The sequence below is a fragment of the Colobus angolensis genome, unplaced genomic scaffold (assembly GCF_000951035.1).
Source record: "Colobus angolensis palliatus isolate OR3802 unplaced genomic scaffold, Cang.pa_1.0 Scaffold125, whole genome shotgun sequence".
Taxonomy (NCBI): Eukaryota; Metazoa; Chordata; class Mammalia; order Primates; family Cercopithecidae; genus Colobus; species Colobus angolensis.
In genome coordinates this window covers 5,061,911-5,068,825 of record NW_012113697.1, presented here as the reverse complement: position 1 = coordinate 5,068,825, position 6,915 = coordinate 5,061,911, and the positions used below count along the sequence as shown (strand labels likewise).

Genomic DNA, 6,915 nt, shown 5'->3' with positions numbered 1-6,915 from the left:
ATCTCCTGACCTCGTGATCCGCCCGCCTCGGCCTCCCAAAGTGCTGTGATTACAGGCATGAGCCATCATGCCTGGCCAGAAACCACATCTTTAACTCTAAAGGGAAGTAAAATGACTCGCCCAAGGCCATGGGGTGGAGGAAGGTTGGGCAGCCCCGTAAGTGAGCAATGTCCTGAACAGTAGGTCTCAGCACACATGAATCTGTCACTCTGGGCCATCCCTGAAATGTGTCAGAGGATGGAGGTTCAGTAAAGCATACAATAAAGAACTTATTAAAACTTCCAAAGTTTCTTTGAATCAGGACAAAACCCTGGCATTCTGTGGCAGCATCCATTCTCATAGCCACTGAAAAATCCTAATGTTGTACATTGCCTTTAGAATTGATCATAATGCTTCAGGGCCTCATCCTCTGTAACGTGCTGGCTACCTGCGTCGTGACTGATGCTTTATTTAGTCATCGCTTGCATAGTGCTGAAGAAATATTAATCTGCCTAATCTGTGCAACATCCTTATGATGTAGTGGCTATTATTAGCACCATCTCCATTTTACATATTTGGAGTAATGGGGGCGTGGAGAGGTGAAGTAACTTGCCCCAAGTCACGTTGCTAGAAAGGAATAAAACTGGATTCAAGCCAGGCAGTCTACGTATGGCCCATGCTCTTCAACGCTGGGCTATTGAACTTCTGTTCAATGAGGGAAGGCTGTTTGGGGCACGGAGCCTCACATTGGGGGCTCTGTGTTATTTGGGCACTTGTCTTGGCTCCCAAAATGGGTTTCAGCTGGTAATAATCGTAACCATAATAATTTATACTGTGGCCGGGGTGGTCTTTTGGAAACATAGGTCCAATTCCGTTAAGCCCCCACCTCTGCTTATATCTCTTCAATGGATTCTTATTGTTCTTCAAGTAATGACCAAAATCCTTCAGAAGGCGCTCGAGGCCCTGCGAGACCTGGCCTCTGTCTACCACAGAGCTCTAACCCTCTCCGACATTTGCTCTCTGCCCTTCAATCTCCCTGTCGTCTTTTATTTCCTGTTATCCCAGGGCCTTTGCCCAAGCAATTGCCTCTCCCTGAAAGACTTTCCATTCACCTCCCACCCTTCCTTTGGCATTCAGCCTAACATCACCTCCTCCAGGAAGCCTTCCCTGACTCCATCTCCTGGGTCAGTTTCTCTATTGAATATTCTTGTGGGAGGATGCTCCTCTCCTTCCTAGTGCAGACCTGACTTTGTCATGTACTTCTGTAAGTGTGAATCTTTGGTGAGTGTCTGTCTTTCTCACCTGATGGTAAAGACCCCGTGTCGTGTGTGTCTTTTTTTTTTTTTTTTTTTAATTGAGACAGGTCTCACTCTGCCACCCAGGCTGGAGTGCAGTGGTGCAATCTCTGCTCCCGGCAGCCTGTACCTCCTGCGCTCCAGCAATCCTTCTGCCTCAACCTCCTGAATAGCTGGGTTTACAGGTGCACATCACCATGCATGGCTAATTTTTTGTATTTTTGGTGGAGATGGGGTTTCACCATGTTGCCCAGGCTGGTCTTGAACTCCTGACTTCAAGTGATCTACCCACCTCGTCCTCCTAAAGTGCTGGGATTACAGGCGTGAGCCACTGTGCCTGGTCCATGCATCTGATTTCTTATCCCCAGTGTCTTGCACAGTGCCTGACACATTCCAACATACCAGCACACAAATCAGGGTCCCTTTTTGCTCTGAAGTTTCATGATGCAAAGTGTGAGTTGACCCCCACCACTACCAATTTGAGAGACACCAAGGTACTTCATATTTGGACTTTGGGTCAATTAACTCATCCCAGATTATGCGTTTTGTATGCTTGACATCTGGTGTAAGAACCACATCAATTGTACAGCCTTTCCCTGCCTTATCTCTTTTTGATCCTTGCAGCAATAAGGGCTGGAACTTTTCTCTTCATCTTATAGATGACAATCCCATGGCTCAGAGAGTGCAACCTGGCCAACATCACCCAGCTAACAAGTGTTGAAGATCAGAGTGGGACTGACTTCTCATCTCTTTCTACATCATTTACTAGGTATGGGCTTATCTTACGCTGCTGAGATCTCCTAAGTTTGCTGCTCTTTTCTCTGACTTCTGAGAGTCAGGTGTAATCCCCCACAAAAGACACAATCATTGTTTCCTTCTTTCAACTTAGCAACGGCCTTTGCTCTTACTTCTGGTAACGGAGTAAGAAATGGGAGTGCCTGGAAACACCTGCGTGCAGGTTGGGCCCACCTGGGGAGGAGGGTATGAGTGCCCAAAGAACCAGGGCTCTGACTTCAGTCCCCTGGAGAGAGCTGTCCATCTCTAATTCAGGGTTGTAAGGACCAGACCACTCTATCCCTGGGACTCTGTCTTGATGTGAAAAATCTTACAACTATCTGCCTCTTTGATTGCACGCAATAGACTGAGGTATGACATGCAACTCAGCTGATGAAATCCACGAAGCCAAAGTCTCCTGACTTCTGGGTCTTGGAGACTGGCTGGGCACATGTATTGGCCGCGTGTGAGTGTGAGTGAGGGTGGGGTGGGAACACTGCAGAGAGAGGAGTTGTGTGCACTGAGTGAGCATGGAGGCACGTAGTCCCTACCCCCCTTCATGTATCCCATCTGGGCAGGTGGAAGAGGAAGTGAATAAGAGGGGCCGTTCTGGGTGGTTCTGCTCTGTTTGCTTTTACCATAGCCCAGTTCACACCCCTTCATGCATGCAAGGGCACAAGAGTCATTGGGGAACTTTCCATCCTCTCCCGTGCTAAAGGCTTTTTTCCCCAGCAGAGATTCTTCCCAACAGAGAACCCAGGTGGGGTCTTTGTCTCCCCAGGTTCCAAGCTAAAGGGATAATTTCCCATTCTGCCTGGTAGGCAGGATCATTCGTGGCGTATCAGGGGTGGAAGGGGCTGTTGAGACTCTCTTCCCAGCCTCTGTGAGGAAAATGGCCCAGAGGAGAAAACACTTGCCCCATGTCCTCTTGGCTGGCCACCCCAGCAGGACCTGAGGCCGGAGTCACAGGATCCCCATTCGGGACGCAGTGTCCGGCTACTTGCCCATGCAGCCTCAGCAGGCCTGGTCTTGCCCCTGCTTGTCCAAGCCTCTCTGGCCACCCTGCCGAGTAGGTCTTATGTGCACTCACCTTGTCCCGGCGGGGCTTGCTAGGTGGAAGCGGCAACGTGTTGCTGCCCAAGAGTCCCAGGTTCACAGACATGTCTGCGTACGGCACCTGCGTCTCTCCTCTTCCCGTGACCAAACTACAGGTCCAGTTTCTCAGGGGACACCTCGATGTTGAGGGAATACCAGATGATCCAGAGCAGTAGGCTGAAAGCCAGGATCAGGGCACCTGTGTAGACGAAGAAGTCCCAGTAACTCAGGGAGGCCAAGATCCCCAGCAGCAAAAGGACCAGGCCGACCGCATCCAGCAGGAGGGCAAGGACCAGGAAGAGCACACAGCGCCCTGGATGGCATCTTCCCCACAGACTCCCCAGGAGCATTGCCCAGGAGGAGCGGGAGGAGCCCAGCTGCACTCCCGGGGGTGATTTGCATGGGAGGGTGGCAGTCCTGCCTGCTGCTGCCTTCTCTGCCTGCTGGGTGTGAGCAAATGAGCCAGCCGGCGCGTCTTGGAGCCACAAGGAAGTACACGTGGGTCTACCTTTATGAGCACGGCAGCCAGTGGGGCAGGATATTTCTTAACTGTTTCATGGCTCAGGAATGATCTGGACCCAAACAGCCTGACATCATTGTTAATTGGGCTGGTCATTGCTGGGATCAACAATCCACGTGGCAGAGGAGTCAGGGTGCCCTTGGATGCATCTGCCAAGTCGGTGGTCCCGTGATTCTGGGGGAGGGGCTGTTCTGTGCCTTGTTCTCTAACCTGGGAGCCACAGAGCCTGAGTGCCCTGTTTCTGAGATACAGCTGCTTTTTCTAGTGTAGTGGGGTGGTGTGGTGGAGTTTCCATTCCTCTTCACCTCTCTGCCCTACTCTCTTCCTTGGGGAGAAAGGTTTTATGTGAAGGACACAGACAAGAGTTTGTAACACCGATCGATTTTGAAGTGTTGCTGTAAGAATTGGTCCATATTAGCAAGAAAAGGTTTGCCTTCTTGTAGAGCCCTCACCCTGCAGACAGAAGGATCTGAGCTCCCTGGGATAATAGACAGTAAGGATAAGGGCGGGAAAAGGGGCAGAGATGGAAAAGACAGAGTGGACAGAGAGTGGACAGACAGAGGACAACAGGGTTAGAAGAAACTTTGGGCCTCTTCCTGCAGTGGATTCTGTGTGGACCAAAGGGCAACTCCCAGGCAAAAGCCAAGGGATGTTTCCGAGGTCTGTTGCCTCTGTGTTTTCTACATGAACTCACTTTATGTTTGCTTTCTCTCTCATAAGAGATGACCCTGTAAGCCCTTCCAGACACTGCTTGCGTCCCTTCTGCATGGAATGGAGCGATCTTATCCCTGTGGCCGCTCACAAGGGGTGTGGGGGTGAACATCAAATGAGGAAAATGCAGTGGCAGTTCTTGGCAGGGCTACAGACAGCCACCCACCCTCTGTCCCTGATTCACAGGGAGCCTCAAAAAAGGCACCAAACCTCTCTGGGCCTCAGTTTCCCCAGAAAAATGAAGAAAATAGTGTACACTCTCACTTTTGCCTTCCCCAGAGGGTGAGAATAAGTAGGTGGATCCGATTTCTTTTTTCTTTTTTTTTTTGAGACAGAGTTTCCTTCTTGTCACCCAGGCTGTAGTGCAATGGTGTGATCTTGGCTCACTGCAACCTTTGCCTCCCAAGTTCAAGCAATTCTCCTGCCTCAGCCTCTGGAGTAGCTGGGATTACAGGCACCCACCACCATGCCTGGCTAATTTTTGTATTTGTAGTAGAGACAGGGTTTCAAACTCTACTTGACCAGGCTGGTCTCGAACTCCTGACCTCAGGCGATCTGCCCACCTCCGCCTCCCAAAGTGCTGGGATTACAGGCATGAGCCACCATGCACAGCCTTCATTTTCTCTGTGTAAAATAAGCCAGGATGAGAGAGAAACTTTCAGAAAATCTTTTGGGAAAGGTGGCAGGGGATGACCATAGATAGCTCTTAGGATCTGAAACGCCACGAGACTTGAGCCAAGCCAGGTGAACACTCTGGAGCATCTCAAAGTGGGAAGTACCTGAGGCCTAGTTCCCTCCCAGTACTTGGCTCCTGTCCCACTAGGTCCTCGGAAGGGGCCAGGTACCTACAGGAACACCTTGCGTTGCTGGGGAATCCATGACTCTTTCAATTTATTGTTCCCAGCTTTGAGTAGGAGAGAGTCTCCTGGGAAAAACTACTGATGGACAGCAATGGCCTCTCCCCAGTGCCAGGACAAGCACTGCTGCTGTGTCTGCACAGGGCCGGACTGATGAGTCCTGGTCTAGCCTTATACAGATTCCCAGGTCCCTTTGCAGAGTCCTGTGTGTGTGGCTCTAGTCCACCATGGACAACAATTTAGCACTAAGATTTCTGCATCCCGGAAAATCCTTTGGTTCTGGGTCAACCGGCCTGGTTGGTCAATGTAGTCCCACCTAATACGCTGGGTCAAAGAGAAGCAGATAACAAAGAAAGCTTCTCCCTCTACCCCACTTCAGGTCAACCTCACTCGACATAGACATTGAGCATCCAGGGAAATGCTGATTCCTTAGGCTCTGGATCTACTCAAGATTCTCAGCACAGTTGTCCCTTGTTGTCTGTGGGAAATGGGCTCCAGGACCCCTGGGGACACCAGAATCTACAGATTCTCAAATTCCTTATATAGAACCTTTGCGCAGCTGGGTGCAGTGACTCAAGTCTGTAATCCCAGAGCTTTGAGAGGCCGAGGCGGGTGGATTGCTTGAGCTCAGGAGTTTGACACCAGCCTGGGCAACACAGGGATATCCCATCTCCATGAAAAACACAAAAATTGGCCAGGTGTGGTGGTGTATGCTCGTAGTCCTAGCTACTCAGGAGGCTAAGGCAAGAGGATTGCTTGACCACAGGATGTCAAGGCTGCAGCAGTAAGCTATGATTATGCCATTGCACTCCAGCCTGAGAGACATAGTGAGTGAGATCCTGTCTCCAAAAGAAAAAAATCCCAAACAAAAAACCAAAAAGCCACCTATGTACATCCTCCCCTATGCTTTAAATCATCTCTAGGTATCTTATAATACCTAATACAAAGTAAATGCTACATAGTTGTTATACTATATTTTCCATTCATGTTTTTTATTCTTGTATCATTATTTATGTTTGTGGTTTTTCTGAATATTTTAGGTTCATGGTTGGTTGAATCTGCAGACATGGAACCCCCAGATACAGAGGGCTGACTGTATTACTATTTTTACACGCACAAACACACTCACATACATGTTCCCTGCTAAAATACTATGCCATATTTACGAGCAAAAGGAAGAAAATTGAAACCACTTGCTATTTCAGTATCTAGAGCTAATTAGCACAAACTCCTTGGGATGCATCCTGCAGAACCATAAACATCCTTCTTCCTTACAGAAATGGGCCGCATCATACTCTAAGTTCCGCAGTCTGCGTTCCCTCTCATAATACCTGGCCATTATGGAAAATCGCTAACCATGGCCCCGCTCCAGGTGACTGGCCAGGCTGTGAGGTGCCCCTCCACCTCTGCCGCCTGTGTATCTTTCTTACTCTTGTTTCCCAAAGTTACCACTCCTGTGTGTTGAGGCAGCCTCGGTATTTGCACAGCTGAGAGAGACCCACTGGGATGTTTGATGCAAAGCCAGGTGAGTCTGGAGCCCTGGAGGGGGGCAGGTTAGAAGGAAAACAAGGGAGATGAAAGTGAGTAGGGAGGGTGACTCCAAGTGTGGGAACCAGAAACTGCCTGGGCGGAGGCAGGGGTGGACAAGGGGGAGGTGATCAGAGAGCAGTTTGCTGCAACCCCA

The 6,915-nt window shown here is 49.8% G+C and overlaps 1 long non-coding RNA gene across 1 annotated transcript in view; it reads right to left on the bottom strand.

Moving 5' to 3' along the window:
* LOC105505421 overlaps nt 1-3,629 on the bottom strand; it is an 8,865-nt gene extending 5,236 nt beyond the window's left edge. The window contains exon 1 of the long non-coding RNA XR_001000742.1: nt 3,139-3,629. This is a non-coding gene — a long non-coding RNA (uncharacterized LOC105505421). The remainder of the gene's footprint in view (nt 1-3,138) is intronic.
* Between the last annotated feature and the right edge of the window lie 3,286 nt (nt 3,630-6,915).